Here is a 12,183-nt window from a genome sequence, read left to right on the forward strand (position 1 = left end):
TCTTGGGCTTGTGCCTCCGCCGTCAGGTCTCCCGTGGGGGCCGCCAAGATCACCGCCTTGAGTCCCACACCGTGCATGCAGCATAGCATGCACTCTTCCCAGAGCTCATATTCCTCCGCCTTTCCATGGAATGAGGGCCATTTACTCCTTCCCTTGGTCGCCATCCTCCTTTTTGATGGTAGGCGTAGCTTTAGCTCCGTTGGCCTAGCGTCTAGCCACGCGGTGCTCCCGGTGCTAACCTGGCCTACACTTCAGCTAAGCTAGCTACCCTTATTATTTCGCCCCTGCGAGATCTGGGCCCATAACCTGTTGACAGAATTGGCTATGGGGCGACAATAATATAGACATTCTACCTTTAGCCCTTAATCAGCGTGGTTTATTATGTACAATGATTCATAGCACAGCAGCACATTGAGATCTCCTCTCCGTGAGAGGCAGATGTGAGAAGAAGTAGAGGAGGAGACAACTCTTTTTATACTCGCCACCTGGTGGCATCATGAATGGCTCCGCCTATAGCGCCCTCCAGTGGACACAGATATACATACAGTCAGTGGAAGCAGTTGAGTACAGTTAGACAGTTAATTGCAACCCTACATATAACCTCTAACTTTAACAAGCTGCCCATATAAGGGCATGGAAGCAGCAGGGGAGAGAGAGGCTCTGGCCGTGGTTGTAACAGGACCCCCCCCTCTACGGGCGCCTCCTGGCGACCCTCCAGGTCTGCCAGGGTTGGCTCGGTGGAAGACCCGGATGAGGGTAGGATCCAGGATCAGCTGGCGGGAGACCCAGCTGCGCTCCTCCGGACCGTAGCCCTCCCAGTCTACCAAGTACTGGAACCCACGGCCGTGGCGACCCACATCCAACAACCGCCGGACGGTGTGGGCAGGATGGTCATCGATGACCCGAGGAGGAGGAGGTTCTGGAGATGGAGGGGACAGAGGGCTGGAGCCAGAAAGAGCCATAAATGCCGCTTCAGCAGGGACAGGGTTCGTCGATCCCCGGATGGCAGGCGAACTGGGAAGAATGGATCCACTGGAGCACCTGGGAGCGGACAAGATCAGGGACAAAAAGCCGGTTAGGTGGGCGGTTACCTGGATCAGGCTGGGTGAGTTGGGCCTCCCTGACGACGGACTGGATCTCCCAGGTGGCGGAAGCCACCAAGCAGGTGGGAGGAAGGATGGTGTCGGGGTGAAGAGGAGCCCCTTTGGGGACAAACTGATGAGAAAGGGCATCTGGCTTGACGTTCTTGGAGCCGGGCCTGTAGGTCAAGGTGAAGTTGAACCGACCGAAGAACAGCGCCCAACGGGCCTGGCGGGAGTTCAGGCGCTTGGCCGTCTGGATGTAAACGAGGTTCTTGTGGTCTGTCCACACGAGGAAGGGGATCTTGGAACCCTCCAGTCAGTGCCTCCGCTCCTCCAAGGCCAGCTTGACCGCCAGGAGCTCCTGGTTCCCAATGTCGTAGTTGACCTCCACCGGGGACAGGCGGCGAGAGAGGAAGGCGCAGGGGTGTAGCTTCTGGTCAAGGGCGGAGCACTGGGAGAGGACTGCTCCCACACCAGCATTGGAGGCGTCCACCTCCACCACAAACTTGAAGGGCAGAAAATGCTGCTCTACAGTACTTGATTAGAAATACGAAACAATGATTTTTTTTGGGGGAAAAAACGTACAGATGTGTTCCATAGACTCACAGGAATTGTGTAAAATTGCCCAAATAGTGGAAGAAATTGAACGATAGTTCCCCTTTAAAACACAATGTTTCCCAGTGAGCTATTGTGTTCCACAAGGAAGCATACTAGGACCACTACTGTTCCTAATTTATGCAAATGACATGTCATCAGCTTGTGACTGCAACTTGTTCCTGTTCGCGGACGACTCAGCCCTGCTGGTCACTGACAGGGACAAGTTGCGGGTTGATAACAAACTATCATTACACCTGGGTAAAACAGAGTCCATTCTATTTGGATCAAATAACAAACTCAGCAAGGCTCTGTTACAGTGGGTGACAATATTATTGTCACAAGGAACGATGAAATTAGAAATGACCTACCTGGGTTCCATCCTAGAGGCAAATCTTTCCTGTGACAAGATGGCAACCAATGTAATAAAAAAAGACTCGAACAGGAGCACTCATTCAAGGGTAGCCTACTATGACTATGCTTGCACCTCATGGTACCAAAGCATCTCAAAGGCAATAAAAACAAGACTACAAACATCACAAAACAAACTGGTCAGACTACTGCTTGACCTTACTCCTAAAACCCACCTCACTCCTGCCCATTTTGACAACCTAGGATGGCTTGCTTAGAGTAGACAATTACAGAGTACAGCAACTTGCAATGGCCCTGGTCTACAAGATACACGACACCACTAAGATACCCATGTACATGTCGAAATACTTCCCAAAGGTCAGTGACTTCCACGACCACAACACCAGAGGGAGTTCCACAAATCCTGCTCAACCCAGATTCCGCTCAAACAAGGGACTAAAAACGTTTCGCAACTATGCCACAACAATGTGGAACACCCTACCCACAGCCGTAAAATAATGTGAATCCCTACCCTCCTTCAAAACCGCTCTCAAAGAGCACCCACGGTTGGCTGCAATTCGAAACTGGCCCCATTAAATGTCCAAACCCCCCACCCACCCAACCTCCTCCAATGTACAGTTTCTTCCCCCTCAAATGTATATATTTCTTTTTTATGATCTCTTTCTCATAAACAGTACTGTATATTTGTATATATTTTATGTCATAAATTTCAGGATAAAACAGTACTGTATATTTGTATGTCATCTATGTCATAAATGTCTTGATTCATTGAAAATGGGGGACCCTGATATAGTAGTAGTAGTAGTAGTAGTAGTAGTAGTAGTAGTAGTAGTAGTAGTAGTAGTAGTAGTAGTAGTAGTAGTAGTAGTAGTAGTTTATTCAGTCATCATCTCACACAATACAATATACACCATCATTTAACAATATTTGATTTTACAGTGACTGAAAAGGTACAGACTGAAGCATAATGCTTATATGCCTGTCCTATATTCTTAACAAAAATTACAAAAATTAAGACTCCAAAACAGTATTCTAAAAGAAAATAGCAAAAAAATAACAGTATTATTCACCGTTGTAGTTTTCAAAAATAGCTTTAAAAACCAAAAGCGAATTACTCATTCTTAACTGTATATCAGCATTGTTCCACAAGTTAACCCCAATAATAGAAATACACCTCATTTTAATCCCTCTCTTAGCTTTTTGAACAGTAAATGTACAAATATCTCTCAAATCATATTTTCTTTCATGTATTGAAAAAAACCTTTGCACCCCATCTGGGAGTAACTTTGCTTTAGCTCTGTACATTATTTGCATAGTTTTATAATAAACCAAATCATTAAATTTCATAATATGAGACTTTATAAACAATGGATTTGTATGTTATAGTAACCAGCCTTGAAAAGGTTCCGAATGGCCCGCTTTTGCAGTAAGACTATAGGATTTACTGTATTTTTAAATGTCGACCCCCATACTTCCACACAGTAAGATATGTAAGGAAGTATAAGTGAGCAGTAAATTATGTGCAAGGCTTTGTAGTTTAATATATCCTTACATTTATACAATATTGCTACTGACTTAGATATTTTTCCTTGTATATAGTTAACATGTTGTTTCCATGTTAATTTCTGGTCAATAACTACCCCTAGAAATGTTATCTCAGAAACTCTTTCTATTTTTACATCACATATTTTTAACTCTGCGGCTAAGTGGCGCAGTGGGCAAGGCGCTCGCCACTAATGCAGGAGATGCTGGGTTCGAGCCCAGCTCTCGACATTGCTACCAGCTTGGCTGGTCGTTCATACTAACACAATTGGCAGTGTTAGGGGTCGGAAGCTGGTGGGTGGGGATCGGACGTTGTGGACAGCGACTCCTACAGGTCGGTCGGTGCGCCTCCGCAGCAGAATCAGGAAGCAACGGGGGCGGCGTGTCCCTCCCACACAGACCCTCACCGCTGAGAGATCGCGCTGTGCAGGTGAAAAGATGGGACGCGTGTATCGCTTCCGCAACGGAATTCGGTTTCCTGGTTCCTCTGATTGGCCGCGACCCCCACGTGACCCGCCCCCCTATCTACCGCTCTGCCGCTACCGCGCGCGGCAGAGAGCGGCGGCGGACTCGCTCGCTTCCTCAATTTATACGCATGGAAGTATTGACTGAATGAATGAATGAATGAAAACTTTATTTAACAGATTGCAGAATGGGTACAATACAGTACGGCTCAATACACACAATTGTTAAGGGGATGCAGACCTGATAAAGACGTTTGTCTTGTTTACATCAGGGTCCCCCATTTTTTTCTACAACAGGACCTCTTAATAATACAGCATTAACCTGGAGAGGTTGTAACAGAGAATGTGTTTACAATCCAGATGTAAACCATCAGCCACACAACCACATGGGCTCCCTTGATCATTAATGGTAATAGTAAACCAGGTGAGGAATAATACCATAGAACCCCCCCCCACTTTTCATCCACACTACTGGCAAATATTTCATACACAACTTAATGTCCCAAAAAATCTGAACTACCCCTTTAAGGAAGGTGTGGTCAGAGGGCGGCTGGGTGGCGCAGCAGAGATTGCGCTCGTTACCAATGCAAGAGACTCCGGTCTCGAATCCGTTGTGGACAGCGACTCCTACAGGTCGGTTGGGGGACGCCTGCACAGCAGAGACAGGAAATAGCGGGGGTAGTGTGAGCCTCCCGCGTAATTTTTTTCCATAGCCGCATTTCTGGCAGACGCTCTCTGATTGGCCACTGACTGACGCTCTCTGATTGGCCACTGACATGTTTGCCCAATCGCGTGACGAGCTGTGTCTTTGCCCATTTCCGCGTCGAACAGCCTGCAAACTACCTGCCGTTCTATCGCCATGCTCTAAGACAAACTCTAACCTTAACCAACTTCGAAAGAGTGCCTAAGCTTAACCGTCGAAAGAACTTGCCGTCACGCTCTAAGACAAACTCTAACCTTAACCAACTTCGAAAGAGTGCCTAAGCTTAACCAGTGTAGAAACAGGCGTCGGCCAATCAGAGAGCGTCTTGCCAGAAATGCGGCTACGGAAAAAAATAACGCGAGCCTCCCACATGTTACACCTCGCCAATGAGAGTCCGCGCTGGCAGGTGAAAAGATGTGACAGGCTGCCTCCTCGTGTACCGGAGGGGACACGTGATGCAAGGCTTCTATCCTCCCTACAACCGACCAGTGGGGGGCATATGCGAGCAACGTTCAAGACAGGGGAGGGGAGAATTGGGGGAAAAAACACGAAATTGGGATGGGAGAAAAATAGAAAATAAGGAGAAAAAGTGGATAAAAAAAAGGAAGGTGTGGTCAGGAAAGGCTTGAGATTTCTCACTGGGTTACAGCCATGTGTGACAGGGTTCAGTGGAGATGGAATCTCTCCTCATTCACCTACCTGACGCGGTTCACAGCACTGCACACAATGCTGTTGTATCACTGCCCGCTGGTTAGTTCTTCCTACCGTCTCTGTTGTCTTCCAATGGGACAGTACAAAACACTATGATGTTATTATCACACAGCTCAGAAAGCAGTGATTAATCTCGGGATATATTTTTGCTCACCGCTGGTTTTTCCTCGCTGAATCGAGGCCATGATGCTTATAGAATTTTGTTTTTGTCATCTTGCTTTATTTTGAGCCCTTGAGCACCTTTTCCCATTTATTTGTCTTGTCATGCAGAGGCACACACGCACAAATGCACGCATGCAGGCATACACAGTTATACACAAACACGCACACACACAGGAAAAGGCAGTTAGACTGAGCTCCGGACACATTTGTCACTGTGGCAGGCAGGTAGGCCTCCCGCTCTCTGGGTTGGTGGCCTGGTTTCTGCACGGGGGCTGGGCATTGTTCCGCCCGCGCTGCCTAGTAACTGTCAGATCTACACTGTGATTTATGCAAATTGGCAGGCAAGGGCTTGTGGGTCAGAAGTGATATGTGTTGAAACCATCGCTGAAAAGACAAGTCAATGTGTAGTCAGGAAACATTGTTTTTCATCATTCAGGCGTATAATGATTGTGATCTATTTTTGATAGATTTTATTGAGATTACTTGTCTTTTTTAAATCAATCATGTCATCACAATAACCTTGGATCACTGGATTCTTTATTTTAAATGTTTATATATCTTAGTCCTTGATCTCCGTTAGATTCCAGGTGGTCTTGGAGGGGAGGATACTGTAAGAATTTGACATTGCCTCTCTCTCTGATACAAACAGTTGGTCCCTCTCTTTTAATGGCCCGGGCTCTAGAGGTGTCCTGCTGGCACAGTTTAATTAGTGTGAATACATTAGGCCTGTGTGAGAGCTTGCTACCTGGCAGGGGTTATAGCATTGGGCAGGCAGGGACTGCAGAGGAACAGGCTTCACTAGCGGCACTCCCAGCCCAGGCCCTGCCTGCTGTAATGACCCTGCCAGGCTGACACCACGCTCCTACCTGGGGGACCACACTGCGGCTTTCCAATGACAGATGGAGGGCTGCTGAGACAGGGGAGCCGGGGCTGTGTTACTGGCTGGAGGAACAGCCATTAGACCAGCTAGTCTGCCAGCCGGGCTGCTTGGATGGGTCCGAGCCATTGGGCCAACATGTCTTTGTGTTGGCTCTACCTATGCTCAGCGAAGCCACGTACGCCGCCAAAACATTCAGGTACTTTAGCATATTTTGGTAATTTTCTTTCTCTGCTTACTTCCAGTATGTAGTGCTGTAGGCTATGTAGTATCATCGAATGTGTAGTAGGCCTACTGCTTGAATTTGGATTTAGTGGCATGGGAGCTACGTATTTGTGACTCTTCAGTTTCTGTGCGTTACTTCCAATGATTTGATCCAGATGTACGTACCTGTACACTAGGCTGGTTCCCAATCCTCCCGAAGTAGCCTCCTCCCTCTCCACAAGGGAACGTTTAGAATGAGATGAAAGGTTCTCACTCAAATGTTCAAAGTGCATTGCCTATTAATACAAAGTGTCTCAATCCTAATAGCATCTCAATGAGGTCAACTTGTCAGAAACTGGCGAGTCAGCCGGTCAGGAATTGGCATGAGTTAAAGGCTCCAAGAATTTGAAGCATTTTGATTAGTGCAAAACTGTGCATTTTGTGCTTTTTTGACTTTGAGATAATATTGGACACAGCCAATGTGGGCAGAGGCTCTGTCTAGTGAGTCTGATGTGACAATCAGTGAAAGTGCTTTGAAGGCATCAGATCCGGACCATGTGGGGACTGCCAGGGCAGCCTCTGATGACCAGGACCTCACTTTCTTTTTCAGTCAGCAGAAAACGGGGGAGCTCTTTGGTCTGGTTTGTGTTAGTAGTGATATAATCGTTAATAAATGAAAGCCCTTATATCATACACCCTTAGGCAGAGACTGGCGGCTGGCTAGGACTTCACATATGGTGGGAATGTGACAGTTCAGCAAAGGGAATGTGACAGTTCTCATAAAAAAAGAGAGGGATGGAGGGATGGAGGGATTGAAAAGAGAGATTGGGGAGTGAATGAGTCAGAGAGAAAGAGAGAGAGAGAGAGAGAGAGAGAGAGAGAGAGAGAGAGAGAGAGAGAGAGAGAGAGAGAGAGAGAGAGAGAGAGAGAGAGAGAGAGAGAGAGAGAGAGAGAGAGAGAGAGAGAGAGAGAGCAAAGGCAGGAGAGAGTGCCCTTAACATGCACTGGACAGAAATGCTTACATTGACTCTAATGGGGGACAAGCGTGCACGACCTCCTGAAGGTTGTACAAGTAATTATGCCACTTAGAAGTCTTTGACAGGCAAGGTTGTATCGGGAAACAGACACGAGGAGCATTATAATATAATGTTCTGTATTCCATTAGACACTCACCCCGTCAGCCCAGACAATATCAATCTTCTGAGTGTCGCTCACTGCTCAGTCTTCCTTCCACAATGACCTGAAATATTTTTTTCCTACCATGTTTTCCTACCTTTTTGGCACTAAGGTTATGGTTGCAAAATGGTGTTTTTTCCCCCAACCTGACCAATCTTGTTGAGTAAAGTTTATTTTTTTATGATATAGGCTAAATGTTGGGTATATTCACATACAAGATCTTTTTTAAACCATTTAAACCATTGTACGTCGGAATATACAGCAGATCTGTTTTACTACAGTATTTTCAAAACATTACCAACCATCTTTTTACAGGCACAACATACAGAAAATAAAATGTAAAAAGTAATATTTACTTTTTTTACTCAGTCAACTAGAGTTGATTCCAGTCATTGATTTATTTATCATATTCATTCTGTTTTTGGTGGGGGTGCCACCCAGCCATTTGTTTACATTTGGATTACAGATTGTAGCTTTAAATAAGTGAGGAGAAGGTTGCACAGTGTGAAGGTAATGTGTGTTCTAACACTCGTCCTGCACGGGGAGAGGATTAGAACATAGTATGGTCTTGTTCTTCTGGTGGCACCATGGAGGCTACTCTTCATCACCCACGTCAGAATCCATCCCCCTGCTTCCTCTCCTCTGGGCGAGAATGAGAAGGGAACATGGAGAGGCATCGAGCGCTCAGCTCCCCAACAGCAGGGAGCTCTTAGAGGCTAATAACAAAAGCAGATGTGATGGGAGGACGGATGCCAGATAGGGCTGATGTAACAGTTTGCTGGGTGAAGGTGTTTCTGGTGTTCATTTCATTCGCTCCATGCAAGCTGTGCTCTATTGTCAGGGGAACCGTTAACTCACTGAGCGTGTGAGTGTGTGTGTGTGTGCTGGCACCTGTGTGTGTGTACGTGCATGTGCTTGTATGCGTGCACGGGTGAGTGTGTGTGTGTGTGCTTGTGTGTCTGTGTGCATGTATGTACAAGAGAGCCATACAACCAGCCCTACAGCCGAAAGTGAGGAGGATCTGCGAGCAACTGAGCTCCACAATGCCAGATGAAACGTGGTTGCCGTGGAAACCATAGACTATTATAGGATGCATAATTTTTTGTGTATTAGCATGTCCATATTCACAACGGCTTGTCATTGTCAAAAGTGTAATTGGATGTCATTAATTGCTATTTTGGAATGACTGGTTCTGTCCTATCATTGTTTAATTATTAAATAAATTGTTACATGTTTACAGTGCACATTATGACTATACAATAGACCAGAATAGATCTCCAATCCAACAGGTAATGTCATTTGGTAATTTTGGTCCCAATGCATTGTGCACTGGCCAGTTTGTTTCCTTCAGGCCAAAGATGTTATGATGATGAGATGATATGTTAATCCAGTCAATCCAAATTATCAGAGGGATTTATGAGCAAGGTCAGAGGGCAGATACTCTAAGACAAAGGGAAGATTAAATACTATCAAGTTATTGTCAGGCACACGTTTATGCCAATAAATCCTTTGAGCACATTAATTAGAAGGCTTTGGGTGAGCTGTGGTCTGAGGAAGAGTAGTTTTTATTACGTGGAGTGATAGCTGGCTCGCTAGAGGGTCAGAAAGAGCCAGAGCACAACGCTGTCGACTATAAACATGGTCAGAAATACAACAATATAAAAGGTCATGCGGGGCGCTCCAGTAGCACACCATGTACCGCGCTGCGTCGCGGATCGGCTGACCCGAGTTCGATTCCCGGACCCGCCGTCATTTGCCAAATGTCTTCCCCTGCTCTCTCTCCCGTTTCACCCTCACTGTATCTGTCGGTCATGTTTGACCAGGAAAAAGCGATAAACGCTAAAAAATTAAGTTTAAAAAAATAAATAAAAAAATCATAAAAGGTACAGGAGAACATTTCAGCTGAAATAAAATGGTAAATGGTGCATTTATATAGTGCTTTTATCCAAAGCGCTTTACAATTTGTTCCTCACATTTGACCCATTCACTCACACACTCACACACCGACGGCGGAGGCGACCCATGCAAGGTGCCAACCTGCTCATCGGGAGCAATTACGTGTCTTGCTCAAGGACACATCGACACGCTGCCCGGGAGAAGCGGGAATCGAAGGGGGAACCTCCGGATTACCAGACGACTGCTCTACCTCCTGAGCCACAAACCAAAGACTTCAACATCTGCCATGTTGGTTTTCTTGTCTTATATATCATTTATTTGAGCTCATCTAGTTTCCAGTAATGATTTAATAAGATATTTTGGGTTGTGATAGGGTATTGGAAGAGGGGGGGGGGTTGTTATAGATGTTTACTTCTTCATAGTATGGTACATTGACTAATTATTTTTGAACATGTAATGACACTGTTACATCCTCGGGAATCTCAAGTGAACTTGTGAAAAGGAAATGCAACAATGTGAGTTGTCTCCTTGTTGCCAAAGGCTCCTCGACGTGGTCCATTGACGGTAAGTGAATCTACCAAAAGAGGGCGCTGTCACGTATCAGTGGAGTGAATCCAGGTCAGAGTTCTGCAGGGTTAGGATGCAGAGAAGGGATGATTATGTCTAATTAAGTTCAATGTCATGTTCAACTAATGCCTCCTCCACACTCCCGCGATGACAACCACACCAGCCAGGCCGCAGCTCAGGAATCATAACAAAGGGATCTTTGGAGAGAGAGAAACACAGAATTGAGACAAAAAAAATAGCACAAAGATCAGCGTCTCTTCAAGCTGGCTGGATCAACTGGAAGACATATATTGATTTACATTTCACTCTCCCCAATATTTTCCTTTTTTCTTGTTGCGTATAACATTCACATTGTCTCCTGGTTACCAATTAAGGAGGGGAGTCTTCCCCTTGTTGAGATGGTTGGAGGGCTGGTAGCGGCTGGCAAAGGGGATGGAAGACATTAGTTTGTCACTGGAACCTCTTGTGTAGCCTTCTTCATCTCTCCTCCTCTCTCTTCTCCTCCACCTCTTCCCGCATCTGTCCGCTCAATCACCCACCCGCTACTGGTCCCTCCGACAACCCCGCTACTGGTCCCTCCGACAACCCCTCCTCCCTTTTTTTCCATTCTCTCCCTCCATCCATCTTCCCTTCTTCAGCCTCTCTCTCTCTCCCTCTATCTCTACCTTTCCCTCTATCTTCATTCCTACATCCCCACCCCACACCTCCCCCTGTACACTTGGCCCCCCATCCTCTCTCTCTCTCTCTCTCTCTCTCTCTCTCTCTCTCTCTCTCTCTCTCTCTCTCTCTCTCTCTCTCTCTCTCTCTCTCTCTCTCTCTCTCTCTCTCTCTCTCTCTCTCTCTAGCATTGGACAACGTGTCAGGTTGGGATTAGATTAGACCACTGTCTTGGCTTCATGGGGGAAACCTCCTTAATCAAACCACTCAATACCTGACAGAACCACCTCCCACCATCCCTCTAAGGTTCTAATTCTAAGGTTCTATGGTCCCTCTAATTCCTTCCCTGTCTTTCTCTCACTTCTTTTTCTATATTTATTTTTTATTTTCCCCATTAACTTCTCTGTCCTCTTAGCCTTCCTGTGGCTGCCTTCACCTGTCTTTCAGTTGATTATTCTAGACACACCACACACTACACCACAGATCACACACTACGCATCACACACCACATACCACACACCACACACCACACACACACACCACACACTACACACTACACACTACACACCACACCACACCACACCACACACTACACCACACTACAAACTACATTTATTTTTAGTGTTTACCTTTATTTAACCAGGCAAATCAATTAAGAACAAATTCTTATTTACAATGATGGCCTGGCAAGAGACAACGCCTCTTGAAGGGAGGGGGGGGGGGGGGGTGTTACTGGGTTGAAAAACAGTTGCAGGAATCAGTGAGAATGTGAATGTTGAATCAGAGAGTGGTTGAATGTTGACTTAGCACTTAGGCATAAAGGTGACCAGTTTTGTAGGTTGTTCCAGTCACTGGCAGCAGCAGCCCTGAATAACGTTTGACCAAGTGCAGTGTATGTTTTCGGAATCTTTATGTAGCAGGGTGGATTATCCCTGCCTTATGGGAGTGGTTGTACACGGCCACCTGGTAGCGGGCCGCAGCAGAACTGGGTCTAGCTGGAATTTATTAAATGCGCGCTAGCTAGACATACAGACATACAGACATATAGTAGTTCAAGGTAGTAGTTGTTTGAAGTATCCCTTTTAGGTTCTTTCTATAACCTCTCCTTTAAGGAGGGTTAGTTCGATATCAAGTCCTAGATTGATTAAATCAACATATTAGGTTTGGTTCAGACGT

The sequence above is a fragment of the Notolepis coatsorum genome, assembly GCF_963971535.1.
Source record: "Notolepis coatsorum genome assembly, chromosome: 9".
NCBI lineage: Eukaryota > Metazoa > Chordata > Actinopteri > Aulopiformes > Paralepididae > Notolepis > Notolepis coatsorum.